This window comes from Mobula birostris, chromosome 31 (assembly GCF_030028105.1).
Source record: "Mobula birostris isolate sMobBir1 chromosome 31, sMobBir1.hap1, whole genome shotgun sequence".
Lineage (NCBI taxonomy): Eukaryota > Metazoa > Chordata > Chondrichthyes > Myliobatiformes > Myliobatidae > Mobula > Mobula birostris.
The window spans coordinates 13,492,292-13,508,476 of NC_092400.1; the positions used below are offsets into that span (position 1 = coordinate 13,492,292).

General features: G+C 41.5%; 1 protein-coding gene across 1 annotated transcript in view; it reads left to right on the top strand.

The window, feature by feature from the left end:
- The window catches only part of tesca (tescalcin a), a 48,432-nt gene that overhangs the window by 15,285 nt on the left and 16,962 nt on the right, over nucleotides 1-16,185 (top strand). The window lies entirely within an intron of this gene.

Consider the following 16,185-nt stretch of genomic DNA (forward strand, 5'->3'; position numbering starts at 1 on the left):
TAGAAACCCACGTGGAGAATATCCAAACTCCAGACAGAAATCACCCGAAGTTAGGATCAAAGCCGGGAACTCAGAAGCTACGCCACTAACAGTGCTGGATAACACAAACATTCCCTCTAAACACCAACTTTGAAACCTGAACTTGTTTTGTGTTTTCTGAAACACAACCTCAGCTAACTGCACTGTAGCTGCTGATCCAACTAACTGCAAACTTAGGGCTCTGTCGTAGATTTTATCTAACCAACTTAGTTTGACCCCTATCAAACGCAATTCAATTTCTCCTGGTCACACAAAGCTCAGTAATATGTCTCATATTACACTGAAGCAGGAGCCATTTGTAGAAGGCTGGATTTCCCTTACAGACTGTTGGCAAATATTTGTCGGTGGAAATGAACTATGTGATTGAATGCAATAACCACTTTAAGTCATTTGTCCCCTGGGTATCCTATTGCACTTGCCTCAGACACATAATGCACCTTATCCAGCCGTTGCAGCACACTTCAGTCAACCAGGGTTGATAGATTTTCTTCGGAAAAGTACCATGTGACCTTTATTTATCCATTGCAGTTGTTTCCTGCAATATAAAATCCAAATCACAGCTTCAACATGGTCAGCGAGATCATCTTTGGTGCAAATACTTATAAAACAATTTACCTAACCGTGTTAGCCATTTGACTATATTTTGTGGAATGCTGCCCAAGCTAAAATGCTTATTTTGTGTGATTAAATGGCTACAAATTGATTTGTGGGTTATTTCCTTCTTTAAGGAGATAACAGATGAATAAAATTCAATCAGGTGAAAACAAATCCATTTGCCATACTGCACCACTTCCTGGTGTTTGATAATGTTTCACCCGTCTTCGTTCTAGCAGTGTGTTGCAAGGATTTTTGTCACTGCCTGAGTATATGGCCTTAAACAATAAGACGAAGGAGCAGAATTAGGCCATTCGGCCCATCAAGTCTGCTCCACCATTCAATCGTAGCTGATTATCATCCCTCTCAACCCCATTCTCCTGCCTTCTCCCCAAAAGTATTGAAACCCTGACTAATCAAGTACCTGTCATCCTCTGCTTTAAATATACCCACGTACTTGGCCTCCGCAGCTATCTGTGGCAATGAATTCCACAGATTCACCATCTTCTGGCTGAAGAAGTTCCTCCTTCCCTTTGAGGCTGTGCCCTCTGATCCTAGACTCCCCCACCATAGGAAACATCCTCTGCCTCTACTTTGTCTAGGTTCTTCCGGTATTCAAGTGCATTAGCCAGTGTAGAGTGGCTGATATTGCAGGGTTGTTCTTTGCCCAGCTGAGATTATAACACTCAAACAAGGAATGATCTACTCTACCACTTTGTGAGTGAGGGATATTACGTCAAACACGATGTTTATCGGTTCAGTCACCAATTTTGCAATACACGTCTTCCTAGGTTACAAACTTATGGACATCCCCTACATACAAATGCAGGTTTGGGAGTCCAATGGGATGGACAAGGATGGACTTGCCATCTGCTGCGGGGCTGCAGGTCTGCAGGCACCTTCGGCAGATGTGAACAGGGCGTCTGCACGTGCCTTCTCTCCTCCCCCACCCCCACTCTGAGTCAGTCACTTTCTGGCTGCTCTTCCCAACCCGCTTGCTCTGCCTGCATGATCCTCTCCTGTCATTGTTTTTGTGATCCTCCTCCAGGTGCCGTTTATGCTCATTCCTGACCTTTCAACAGTTCAGGCTATGGGCAATTCTCACGATTGGAACCCTACAACCTGGCGACTGCCTATAATCTTTTACCCATTCAGTCAGGAATAGCTCTAATTATTTTTAAAACAGAGGGAGACTTACTTTTTAATTAATGGTCAGAAGTGGAGAAGATAACTATAAATTAAAGACAGCACAAGATACAAGAGTCTATGTCAGTTTTCCTTTATTTGGTTCAACCCTGTCAGGGATTCTTTCATCATTTTGAGAGTTGGAATAAAAATGACGAAATTCCTGTTCATAAAGTCAAATCTGTATGGAAATCTCTTTCACTGTTAATAGTTAAAGATAACTTGTGATCTGGTCTTCCCTGACTCTTCTCCATTATCTTCGCCACATCAAACTCACACCGGGCACGGGATGGGAACCAACCTGGTCAGGCACTTGTGCAGTTTTGCACATTAGTACATGTATCATTATTCTCCTTTAATTAGTTCCTGAGTTTTGGCGTGGCTGGCCCGAGTAGCAATTATTGTCATCGCTGTGCTTGATGGTCCATCTTTCTGAAGTAAGTGATTATTCCACAGCGAGGTGGTGAGTTCATGGTGGCACAGTGGTTACTGGGGGAGTTTGATGGCTCTGGGCCTGTACCAGCTGGAGTTTAGAAGACTGGGGAGGGGTGTGTCTCATTGAAATTTATGAGATATTGAAAGGCTTAGACAGAGTGGGCGTTGAGAGGAGATTGCAATAGTAGGAGAGTCTAGGGCTAGAATAGAGTAGAAGGATGTCCCTTTAGAAGAGAGATGAGGAGAAATTTCTTTAGCCAGTGAATCTGTGGAATTCTTTCCCACAGGCGGCTGTGGAGGCCAAGTCATTGGGCATATTTATTGATAAGTTCTTGATTAGCAAGGGTGTCAAAAGTTACGAGGAGAAGGCAGGAGAATGGAGTTGAGAGGGCCAAGGATCAGCGATGATGGAACGACGGAGCAAGCTTGATGGGTCAATTGGCCTTATTCTGCTCTCTGTGCATTAGGGTCTTACTACTTCATTACTACTGATGCTGAGTCATGTGTGCTTATGCTGTCACGGCAACTAGAAAATTTAAATTAAAGAAATTCAACAAAATCTGGAGGGTTCTTTTTGAAAAAGAGCTGGTCTCAGGAAAAGTCGCCATGAAGCGACTGGAAAGAAAATCTAGTATAGTAATGTCGTTCAAGGTAGGAAATCAGGTATCCTTCCCTGAGCTGCCTTATATGTGACTCCAGGGGCCATCAATGTGCTGGGTCCCTGAACCATCTCCTCAGTTCTGGGATGATGAGGAATGGGGAATGAATGCCTGCATTGCCAGTAATCTTCTCATCATGAGGATAAATAAAGATGAATCACCAATGAGTCTCAAAGGAAAGATGCTGGTGATTACATGTTTGTTTAGCTGTAACTGAGTTTTAATATCTTCAATGTTTTGCATCGTCTCCAGATGTTCAAGACAAGCAAATAATTGGAATAGTTCCAAATCTGGATAGCCAGCAGACTTAGAACAAACATGAAACATTACAACATAGTACAGGCCCTTCGGCCATCAATATTGTGCCAACTTTTTAACCTACTCTACGATAATTCTAATCCTTCTCTCCTACGTAGTCCTCCCATTTTGCTATCATCCATGTGCCTATCGAAAAGTTTCTTAAATGCCCCAGAGTGCCGAAGACTTTTGCACAGTACTGTATTTGTCAACATGGAGCAGGGAGCGAGTTTGTAAATCTGGGGGGAGCAAAGGATGTTGGGAATGGCGAGGGTGGAGCACCGCGGGACAGGCAGCGGAGAGGAGGGCCTGGGCGGGTGGGGTGGTGTGGGTGTGGACACACCCAGCCCTAGGTCATTTGGTTCTGAACAATTGGTTTATTGATCATTACAGAATGTCTCTCTGGTGCCTCCCACTTCCTTCCCTCTCCCTTCCCCTTTTCCCAACTAAGATTCCCACTCTAAGTCCACAATAGAGACCCGTGTCAGAATCACATTTATCATCAGTCATATATGTCATGAATTTTTTTTTTTGCAGCAACATTACAATAGAATACATAACATTATTACAGTGCTGTGCAAAAGTTTTAGGCTTCCTAGCTATATATACGTGCTTAAGATTTTTGCACAGTGCTGTACCTCTACCACCATCCCTGGTAGAGCTTTCCATACACCCATCAATCTCTGAGTTAAAAAAAAAAACACAACTCTGACATCCCTCTATACTTTCCTTCAATCACCATCAAATTATGCCCCCCCTTAGATTAGTCGATCCTGCTTGTTAACGTAATGGTGTGAATGCACGGTTTCTTGGCATGGTGTGGATCAAGAGCTGGTGGACTCTGGGTGGAGTAGCAAGACGCTTCAGAGTTGGACACTGGAAGGCAGCTTTTGGGTCTTAGAGTGATTGGAAGCAGAGGTTCCAGGATCTGGGAATACTGAAAGCAATACTGAAAACAGATGTAGCAGGTGCTTCAGTGAAGCATTTGGTGGAATGGAGTCTTGGGATGTGGAAATATATAGAAGCTTACAGCACATTACAGGTCCTTCGGCCCACAATGTTGTGCCGACCAGGTAACCTACTATTAGGAAAGTTAAAAAGACACGAAATGTAACAATAGAAATGCTGTGTCTTTAATATTTCAATATTTAAGTAATTTTGTATATATATTGTTTAATCAAGCATTCTTGTTTACTTAATTATGAGTTATGTATAAAAATATTTTAATTGCATTCATCATCACACTACCAGATGATACGTGCACACCTCATTTAAAGTAAAAGACAAAGTTACACCTGCCTTCCCAGACTCCTGCTCTTCCTTTGAATTAATTTAATGTTTTGAAATTCAAAAACATTACATTGGCAACAAGGTATTTTTAAAACCAACCAGAGATGGTTGCCCACCTGTTAAAACAGAGCGAGATGTTTGAACTAAAAAAAAAATGCTGCGAGGAACAGTCGGGTCTAAAAGGAACAGCCCAGCACATGGAGGGATGGTTGAGTTTAAAACAGAAGTAGCAAGCACATGAAAGGAATACACAACTGAGTTTTTTTTAAAATAAAGAAAACGTAAGAATTTACAGATTCATTAAGAGTGAGCACTGCGTGATAATAATCATTTTTTAAAAATCGGAAATAGCTGGCTACATCAGAAAGATTGATGAGTTTAATTGCACAATGGATAACTGGCTCATGTATACTGAGCTATTGGAACAGTATTTTGAACTGTTCCAATAGCTCAGTATACATGAGCTATTGAGAAGAAAATAGCCAATGAGAAGTGATTGTCAGTTTTGCTGAGTTCATTGGGTTTAAAGGCATACAATTTGCTTCAAAGTTTAACTGCTCTAACCAAACCATCAGAAATGAGCTTTGCTGCTATTGTAAAAGTGATACAGGAGCACTTAGAACTCAAGGTATTGTGGAATGCAGAATGCTTTACACTTCATAAGCAGAATCAAAAGGAAGGGGAGCCTATTTCAGCGTACGTGGCTGAATTGAAGAGATTGAACATTGTCAGTTCGGTAAAGGCTTAATGATGCACTGAGAGGTTGTTTAGTCTGTGGAATCTTGCAACAAAGCATTCAAAAACAGCTTCAAACTGAGACACAGCTTATATGTAAAAGAGCAGAGGAAATCGCTGTTTCAATCGAAACTGCAGACAGCATCGTTTAAACAGAAACCTGCATGGCCGAACAAATTGTGTTACCATTGTGGCAGGGGCTCACATACACCAGACCAATGCAGATTTAAAGACGAAACTTGCAGAGAATGCAACAAAGAGCATGTCAGGCTGACAAAAATAAATGGTCTGCACAGGGAAGAGAAAATGCTAAAAAGTCAAGTTGCAGTTTCAAAAAGAACACTAATCTGCATCAAATGCTGAAGGAACGCAGCAGGCTAATTGAGGAAAAATCATGCTGCATGCTATTGACGGAAAATCTGATAATGATGAGAGTGACACAGGACTGTGTAGCCTTGAGATTAGTAGTGTGAAAATTAACAATAGACAAGCAGTATGGCTTATGTCAGAAGTGAATGGCAAATTAATTGAAGTGGAATTAGACACTCGTTCAGCTGTTTTAGTCATTCCACAAAATAAATTTGAACAGCACTTCAAAGATATCAAACTGAAACCTGCAGATATTCAACCAAGAACTTATACAGGAGAAAAGATAGCTTCTATGGTAATGAAATCCATAACTCTGAAATACAACAACCAACAAGCCAGATTGAGCTTGTATGTGATAAAACAGAAGGATCAGCATTGTGGAGTGTGATTGGCTGGGAAAACTACAACTTGGTTGAAGATCCATCCACCATTTGCATGCCACATCACCTGCAATAAAGGCAACTGAAAGTAAATTAAGAGCACTGGATGATGCCACGACTGCCTCCATGCCGAACATCATGAAACGTTGCCAAACGGAGGGCGAACGTGTTGGAGCTAACATCTGTGCCTCTGGTTGGAAGTATATCAGGCCAAGGAAGGACCATGCTGCTCAGAGGAAAGTGACAAAAGCAGACTACACCATATCTGAGAAAGCTTCTGATATGATAACCAGGTAGTTACTTGTGAAATGTGGCTTGGTTTTAAGTCGGAAGAGAGTTCAAGGAGCTTCAGGATATTTGCAAGCTTTTGGCTTTTGTCAGTATAAAGAACCAGTATCTCTTGTGCGTGCATTAAGGTTATTGCGTGACTTCAAGTGGGAGACAAAAAAGCTGCTTGTAAAAGTAGATGTAAAGATCAAAGCCCCACTGGATGAATGGAAAGCCAAAAAGAAAGGTGTCAATGGAGATATGAAAACAGGATTTGTCAGATGATGTTGTGGATGAGGAAACCAAGAGGAGAGATCAGATTGTAAAGAGAGAAATAGAAGCATTAGTAAGAGAATACCCCAGTGAACTAAATGGACCTTCCCAAGATCAAGTTGCACAAGTTAGAAGAAAAAGGAGGGAATAGATGGAGAGAAAGAATGTGAATGAGAAAGAGAGTGGTGGGGAAGACAGAAGGAATGTGAGAAAGAAAAAGAAAAGGGGGGGAAAAATTGAAGTAGATCCAGAGAGAGAGAAGGAGAAGAAAGGTAACTTCCGCTTTCAGAACCACTTCCTGCAAACTCAGAGTCAACGCCTACAACCACCACAGAACCTGAGATTGTTCACGGTCACAAGTCTCACCTGCCAAGCAGAGTGATTTCCCCCTCCTTATCAGGAAAGACATTATCCCACAAAAGTAAGAACTCCTCCACAGCAATTAAATCTTTAGGCCTGACTGGGACAACTTAAAATTTACTATGCTGTAGATGTCCGTATAGTAGTTGTAGTATATAGTTTACTGTGTATATAGTTGAGATGCACTCCCTTATTGAGTTGCAGTACAGCCAAGCAGGGAGGAGTGTTCTATATTTAATATTTCAATAATATTTGATTAGCCTTGCACGCACATTGTTTAATATATAAATGAACATCCTTGTTCATTTAAATAATTAATTATGGGTTATGTGCAAAAATACTTTAATTGCATTCATCATTACGCTAGCACGGGATATGTGCATGCCTCATTTTAAAGAAAAAGACGGTTACACCCACATTCCTGGTCTCACTGTGTGTTAATTTAATGTTTTGAAATTACAAAACATAACAGGAAACTGTTGCCTAATTGGAGTGCACTGGGAGAAAGTGAGGACACTGCAGCATTGCAGATGAGTGGTAGTTACATCCTTGGTCACAGCCCAAGGGACAGTCACAAGTTGTAGAGGAAATTCTGGTTGTCACAGTGTCGTTTGTGAAGCAAAATCTTGGATGTACAGTACCTGAAAGAGGGTGAAGCTGGTTGCGAAGCTACTGTTCGAAAAGCAGCAGTAGTTTTTTTTTTTCTGCCACAGAAAGGCAGAAGTTCTTGAACAGGAAACCAGAACAGCAAAAAAAAATGGAGAACAGAAAGATCTGGAGACAAGCACATGGCAGAGAGAGAGAGAGAGAGAGTGAGTGTGTGTGTGTGAGAGAGAGAGAGAGAGAGAGAGAGAGAGAGAGTGAGTGTGTGTGTGTGAGAGAGAGAGAGAGAGAGAGAGAGTGTGTGCGCACACAAGAGACCAAAGTTAAAAGAGAACATTAAGTTTTCATCATTTCCCCTATTTCATTTGCAAAATAATAACCCCATTGCTGAACTTGGAAAGCTCTGTTACTGACGGTCTTTTGGAGACTGCCAACTGTATATTGTAAATACAGAGGAAAGAGTTGGTTACTGGAGACTCCATTGTTTAAATGAGAAATGCTAAATATAAACATTCCTTTGATAAAGTAATTGGGATTTATCTTTCAGCTTTCCTTTAAATCATATGACGGAAACTGTTTAGAACTTCTTGCCCATCAAAAACAGTCTTTTAATACGGTCAAACTTTCTGTTCTGAAAGTTACTGTACCCTCTATTACTCAAACAACCACATCACTGAAAATTTAGGCAAGGCATTAGTTCATCCAGGCCTGAAAGATGAGCTCTTCAAATATGACAGTATTGAAGCCATTGACAGCAATAAAAATAATGGATAAATGTATTTATGCTTGCATAAAACAAGTCACTTGAAAACTTCTATTTCCTGGACAGCAACATGCCAACACAATAGAAAAAAAAGCAGACATCTCATTGAATGATTTGTGAGCAAAAGTTAATATTGGAAAATCTGGATCTGCTGTTTATAGAAGGAAATTGTGATGGAACATAGCAACCGCAAGTAGGGCTCTGTGAACAGAGATTGCAGAAAGGTGTGAACTCAGTCAGCTCCATCGTGGCACCAGCCTCCGCAGCATCCAGGATATCTTCAAGGGGCGATGCCTCAAAAGGGTGGCATTCATGAGCATGGACCCCCTATCACCCAGGACATGCCCTCTTCCCATTGCTACTATCAGGAAGGAGGTACAGGAGCCTGAAGGCACACACTCAATGATTCAGGAACAGCTTCTTCCCCACTGCCATCAGATTTCTGAATGGATATTGAACCCATGAACACTACCTCACAACTTTTTTTGCACTGCATATTTAACTATTATATATTTATTACACTTAATATACACAGTTTTTATTATTATATATTGCAATGTACTGCTGCCACAAAAACAACTAATTTCACAACATATGCCAGTAATGTTAAACCTGATTCTGACATTAGGAGATATGCAGATGACGAGTGGCAGATCCTTCTCTAAGTCTATAGGATATTATTATTGGTATTGGTTAATTTTTGTTATATGAACCAAGATACAGTGAAAAGCTTGACTTGTGTACAGATCTGATCTTTACACGGTGCACTGAGACGGAACAAGGAGAAAGAATACGATGCAGATTAAAGTGGAAATTCTGCACAGAAGCGCAGTGCAGGTAAACGAGAAAGTGCAGGATCATAACGATGTAGACTGCGAGGTCAGGAGTCCATCTTATCATAGAGGAGGTCCAGTCAAAGCTGTCCCTGAACCTGGTGATAAGTGCTTTCAGGATGGGAGAGGAAAGCAAAGAAAATGTCCGTGGTGGGGGGGGGGGGGGGGGGGGGTCATTGTTTATACCGGCTGCTTTACTAAGGGAGGGAGAAGAATACACAGAGCCCAGAGAGGGAAGGCTACTTTTAGATATTTAGGCAGGATTGAGGCAAAGACATTGGATTTTAAAAAAAGACAACCTTTTGAGGGTAAAACAGCAAAGGAATTACCTATTACAGCAAGGAAACTAGCTGTTCTGCTTGCTCAGCCTGTGTCAATGTTTACTCTCATTGCAAGCAAGCATACTAATTACATTTGCCCGCCTTTCTCCTTCATCCAGTCTCCAATCTAATCTTCAGAGTTGGCATAATTTCTGTCTCCTTCATTCGCCCTGGATATGAATCTTAACTCCTAGAGTGCAGCCATCTCTCCCAACTTCTACTCTAAGTCTTTGACCTTTTACTCCTGTTCGTATGAACCCCAGATCTGACCCTCGCCTGCTCGAACCAGTCTGCTTCTCCTTACGCTCTTAACCATTTCGTAACGTTAAATGCTTCTCCAGGTCAAAGCTACCCCTTCAAGTCTTTTAAAGGGAAGTCTGTAACTTCCCTTTGGACTTGGAGGCAATTTGATGTGGCAGAACCAAGACGAGGCAAGGTAGGGGGCCCGTCGTTGAGTGCGAGGAAGACCCGAGGTTTGATCGACTTAAGTGCCAGGCTGAACTGGAAAGGCCAGGTACAGGCCTCAGGCGACTGAACCCAATGTCTGGATGATAACTTAAGCACCTGTCCAGATTGCAAAGGTCGGAGTATCAAGGCCCACTCTGTTCCACTCTGGACTTCAGTGCAGAACACTGTTAGCTTGCGTTTATTGTTTACATGATTTGTTTTATTGCTCTGCACATTAGGTGATGGTATTCTTTATGGTTTTTTTGTGGTTTCTTTGTTCTGTGGCTGCCTGTAAGGAGATGAATATCAAGGTTGTATGATGTTTACATACCTTGATAATAAATATACTTAGAACTTTAAATTTTTTTAAAATTTCCTTTGCATGAGGCAGTATTTGTGCATAAGTATGGCACCTTTTGAGGTCTCAAAATCATGGTTACATAACATGGAAACAAGGCCTCCTATAGAATGTATGGATCACTGCTGTTCTATAGAAATCAAAACTCTGCACAGTATTAGAATGAGTTTTAATGCAGCAGTCATGAGCAACAGAGCTGATTTTTTGTGAATATTTCATTGAATAATACCTAAAACTACTGAATTCAGTTCTATGAGTGTTAAGTGCTGCTCTTTATATCATAAGACCATAAGACATAGGAACCATTTCATATGGACATAAGACCATAAGCCATTTGGTCCATCAAGTCTACTCTGCCATTTGGTCATGGCTGATTTACTCTCCTGCCTTCTCCCCCTAACTGTTGACGCCCTTACTAATCAGGAACCTCTCAACCTCCATTTTAAATGTGACTGACTTGGCCTACACAGCCGTCTGAGGCAACGAATTTAAGTTGAATTTCTCTGTGAAACTGTTCTCCCAAGTCCATCGTTTCTTTCACCGTACAAAGTTTACTTCCATTTAGAGTATAATTGGTGAAGTGAGTTACTGGTGTGAGCCCCTCCATACCTTTCCCCACCATCTCTATTTCTGTTCCTCCAAACTCTGTACTGCAATCCCCACACAACTCCAGCTGTTCTGTTGTGGCCCCTAATCTCCCTCCCTCGTGTCAGGAACCAGCAACACCACCACATACTTTAAATAACAATAATAAGAAAACTGTTGGGAGAAACAGGCTCCCATTTTAGCTCTGAATGCAATGTGCTGAGAACAGTGGTTATATTCACGTTGTACACTGTAAGAACAATATTGTTTCTTCTATCTAATCACTTGGCAACCCTGTAGAATTAACACCTAATCTTCCAAATTCCGGTAAACTACTCTCTCATCATTTCCAAGTAACATGCTTTCCCAATCCGTTTCTCTAAAGCAGGGATACCCAAATTTTTTTTAGGCCTTGGACCCCTACCATCAACCAAGAGATCCATGACTCCAGGTTGGGAGCCCCTGCTCCGAAACGTCTTGCTAGCCGTCAGTCCTCATGTTTCTTTTCACCTGCTCCATTGTAACCTATCTCCCAGCGTCTTGTCTTGCACTTCACTCTTAAACTGTACCCCCACTGTCAGAGCAATTTTTTGGGTCAAAGACATACAGATTTAGCAATTGACCTTGACTACCAGTCTTCACATCTGAATATGTAATGCGGATTTAATTTGGAGTCTAGCTCTGAACAATGGGTTCCTAAAGGCAGTGAATCCCAGACTAGACGATGCCGATTAAAATTCAGTTGGGTGTCTGTTGTGTGGATGCGAATCAGGAGGTGTGAAGGTTGTATGTGGTTTCAAAGAAAGCATTGTGGATACGTTGTAAATATGGAATTGTCCTTTGATGTTTAGCACATAAAATATCAAGCCCCACGTTGGGCCAGCAGACCTTTTGACCAAAAGCATCTCCGTATGATGCCTGCTGTATCTTGTTTTATCAAATAAAGATGCTGTTTTGTATCTACCAATACTTTCCTCCAGTGACTTCATTCATGCATAACCCCCCCGCCCCCTCACAGTTATGATGAAGGGTCACTAACCCAAACCTTTGACTAGTTTCTCTTTCCACAGATGCTGCCTGACTGGCTGTCTTCTTCCAGAATTTCTTTTTTAGATGACAATATTCGCAGTTTTATTTGTTTGCCAGCTCATGATTTTAAAGATTATAAAATTGATTTTAGAAGAAAAATCCAGCACAGAACTGATTAGCACTCTGCTATGAGCATGGCACATGAGGTGACCTTGATTATTTTGTGCTTCCAAGATCTCGCTGTACCCAAACACAGATCCTGCTGGGCGTGCGATGGCGATATCAAGCAGATGTTGCTGCTTCAAGCGTGGAGTGTGAACAAGTGTGAAACAGATTGATCCTCAATGGGAAAAGCAGACTTTAACAGAAGGTCGCCTTGGGCTTTTCTTAAAGGGAGAGATTTTAGCTGTGTCATTGTTGGGAGTCCATCATGGAAGGAAATGATGGATCTTCTACTCCTTCTGATGAGGGAGCTCCTTGAATATTAAATCCACTCCAGTATCATGCTGTCTGTTCAAACATCAGAGAAGCGAGATGCCTGTTCCATTACCGTCCCAGTGTCGGTACTCTTAGGTCACTAGAGCAGCTCACCATCTTCAGCTGTCACTCTTGTTGAAGCTTGTTTGTTCGATAGCTCTAGTCACAATAGAATATTGCATAAGAAAGTTGCGACTTGGCATGCAACTCTGGAAATTATGTTGTAAATGGGATGAAATTAAGTCACAAATCTCACTATGTCAGTGCCAGAATCACTTCCCTAATTTTAGGCTTTAAGAATGACAGGTTCCCCTCGGTGTCACTTTAGCATGCTTTTCTCCACACAGTACCATTTCTAAGCATGTTATCAAGCAGAGGAATTCTATCTCTGCAAAACACACACAAAATGCTGGAGGAACTCAGCAGGCCAGGCAGCATCTATGAAAAAGAGTACAGTCAATGTTTCGGACCAAGACCCTTCAGCAGGACTTGTGTGTGTTGGTCGGATTTCCAGCATCTGCAGATTTTCTCCTGTTTGAGCTCTATCTCTGTATTAATCTGTCTTACAAAGCTATTTCGAATATAAGATGCCTTTACCTTAGCTGGAGAGTACTTAATCAGGACTTTTCCTGCAACAAGTTGTACTCTGCAAATAACACTAGGAAATAGAGCACTGGGTTACTTATATCTTTTCTGTTTGTGGGATGTTGCTGTGTTTTTCCATGTTGATCATATTGAAAAAATAAGTGAAACAAATTGCAACATCGTGGTGTTCTGGAAAGTACTGTATATAAATACCGTTTGTGTCTGTCTTATCTCACTTTGCGCTCTCTTAGGTAATTTGATTTAAATTGCAGGAAATTACATTTACTGATATTCTGGAATGCATTCCAGAATCAGAATCAGGATTAGTCATAGTCATGGTCATAGTCATACTTTATTGATCCCGGGGGAAATTGGTAAATTAGTTTTCGTTACAGTTGCACGATAAATAATAAATAGTAATAAAACCATAAATAGTTAAATAGTAATATGTAAATTATGCCAGTAAATTATGAAATAAGTCCAGGACCAGCCTATTGGCTCAGGGTGTCTGATCCTCCAAGGGAAGAGTTGTAAAGTTTGATGGCCACATGCAGGAATGACTTCCTATGACGCTCTGTGTTGCATCTCGGTGGAATGAGTCTCTGGCTGAATGTACTCCTGTGCCCACCCAATACATTATGTAGTGGATGGGAGACATTGTCCAAGATGGCATGCAACTTGGACAGCATCCTCTTTTCAGACACCACCGTCAAAGAGTCCAGTTCCATCCCCACAACATCACTGGCCTTACGGATGAGTTTGTTGATTCTGTTGGTGTCTGCTACCCTCAGCCTGCTGCCCCAGCACACAGCAGCAAACGTGATAGCACTGGCCACCACAGACTCGTAGAACATCCTCAGCATCGTCCGGCAGATGTTAAAGGACCTCAGTCTCCTCAGGAAATAGGGACAGCTCTGACCCTTCTTGTAGACAGCCTCAGTTTAATATCTTTGTCATATGTCGTGAAATTTGTTAATTTAGTGGCAGTGGTACAATGCAATACATGATAAAAATAGAAAAAAACTGATCAATCGATTACAGTAACTTTTTAATATACATACAGTATATTAAATAGTTAAAGATAGTGCAAAAACTGAAATAATTAAAAAAGTGAAGTTCATGGGTTCAATGTCCATTTAGGAATCAGATGGCAGAGGGGAAGAAGCTGTTCCCGAATTGCTCTGTGTGTGCCTCCACGCTTGTGTACCTCCTTTCCGTTGGTAGTAATGAGAAGAGGGCATGTCCTGGGTGATGGTGGTCATTTACAATAAACACCGCCTTTCTACGGCACTGCTCCTTGAAGAAGTCTCGGATACTCCGGAGGCTGGTATCCATAATGGAACTGACTAATTTTACAATGTTCTGTAGCTTCTTTCGATCCTGTGCAGTAACGCGCCCCCACCCCCCCACACCAGACAGTGATGCAGCCTGTCAAAATGCTTTCCATGGTACATCTGCAGAAGCTTTTGAATGTACATGAATAGGTTTCATGTTATGCAACAGTAACTACACCGTTAATTGAAACTGATTGATCTGTTGAGTTCTTCCTGCACTTTAATTGCTATATAAAATGCATTTAGAACATAGAACATAAAATAGTACAGCACCGTACAGGCCCTTAGGCCCACAATATTGTGCCGACCCTCAAACCCTGCCTCCCATATAAGCCCCCACCTTAAGTTCCTCCATATACCTGTCTAGTAGTCTCTTAAACTTCACTAGTGTATCTGCCTCCACCACTGACTCACGCACCAACCACTCTCTGAGTAAAAAACCTTCCTCTTTCTTCTTTTTAAGAAAGAAAGCATGCTTAAAGTTATTTTGCATAGTCGTTTATGAAGCTTATTTTATGATGAAATCCCCAGCTACTTTGTTAAACATTTTGCTTTTTGACATCAGTCATGCCCCTGAATTTTGATTGACACCATTCATTTATCCCAGGTAATCCATTCAGGGACCTTTGTCTTTTACTAGTCCAGGGTATATGTTACTTCCTGGGGCGCCTCTAATACTGTAGTCTGAGTCAAAAACTAGTCAGAAAAATGGAGTTCAACCTGGAAAAACGTGAAGTGATTCACTTTGAAGGGTTAAATTTGAAGGCAGGATTCTTAGCAGTGTGAAGGAACAGAGGGATCTTGGGGGTCTGCATCCATAAACGCCTCAAAGTTGCAGTGCAAATTGATAAAGTTGTTCGGAAGTGGGGATGGTGTGTTGACCTTCAGTAGATGGGGGGGATTGAGGTCAAGACCACAAGATGATGTTGCAGCTCTATAAAACCCTGGTGAGACCACACTTGGAATAGTATGTTCAGTTCTGATCACCTCATTATAGGAAGGACGTGGAAGCTTTCGAGAATGCGCAGAGGAGATCTACAGGGATCAGAGAGCACCTCTTATGAGGATGTCAATCAAGCTAGGGCTTTTCTCTTTGGAGCGAAGGAGGATGAGAGGTGACGATAGAAGTGTACAAGATGATAAGATTCATAGTTCGAGTGGATTGCCAGAGAGCTTTTCCCAGGGTAGAAATGGCTGAGGGGGCAAAATTTTAAAATGATTGGAGGAAATTATAGGGGGGGATGTCAGAGGTAAGGTTTTTACATAGAATGGTGAGTGTGTGGAATGGCTTGCCAAGGATGATGATAAAGGCAGATACATTAGGGACATTTAAAAAACTCTTAGATAGGTAAATAGATGGTTAAAAATGGAGGGCTATGAAGGGTTAGATTGATCTTAGAGTACATTCTAAGGTTGGCATGACATAGAGGGACTGAAGGACGTGCTGTTGTGATCTATGTTCGATTGCATCCAAACTTTAGTTTGTAAGGGCATTCTCATTGAGGCCCAACACATTTCCTCAAGCGCTGGTCTTCAAGCAGTAATACAAAATATGAGTTCACACCGCTTCCCTTCTCTACTGCACATAAACAATCTGCAGCAAAACAAGAAGTAATTCGAAGCATGCTCCAACACAGCACCACTGTCAGCTGATCAACCACACCATAGCCCCTGGAGATAAAAACTTTGGCAGGCATCTGAGATATTGATATCTCAAGGCCCCTGTTCGGAATTTCACTTCCATGTTAAGATGATGCTACTGATAATGATGATCAGTGTGCACCTTATTAAATATTATTGAAAATGTTTTAATCATATTTCATTCTTGAGCTTGAATACACCAAGGGAAAAGTCAAGTAGAAAGAACAATAATTACATAACTACCAAATAGTATTACTCCATAGTCCACTATAGCCTCAACCTAACCTCTCTTGCGTACACTATATATTTCTCCTTCCCTATAGAATG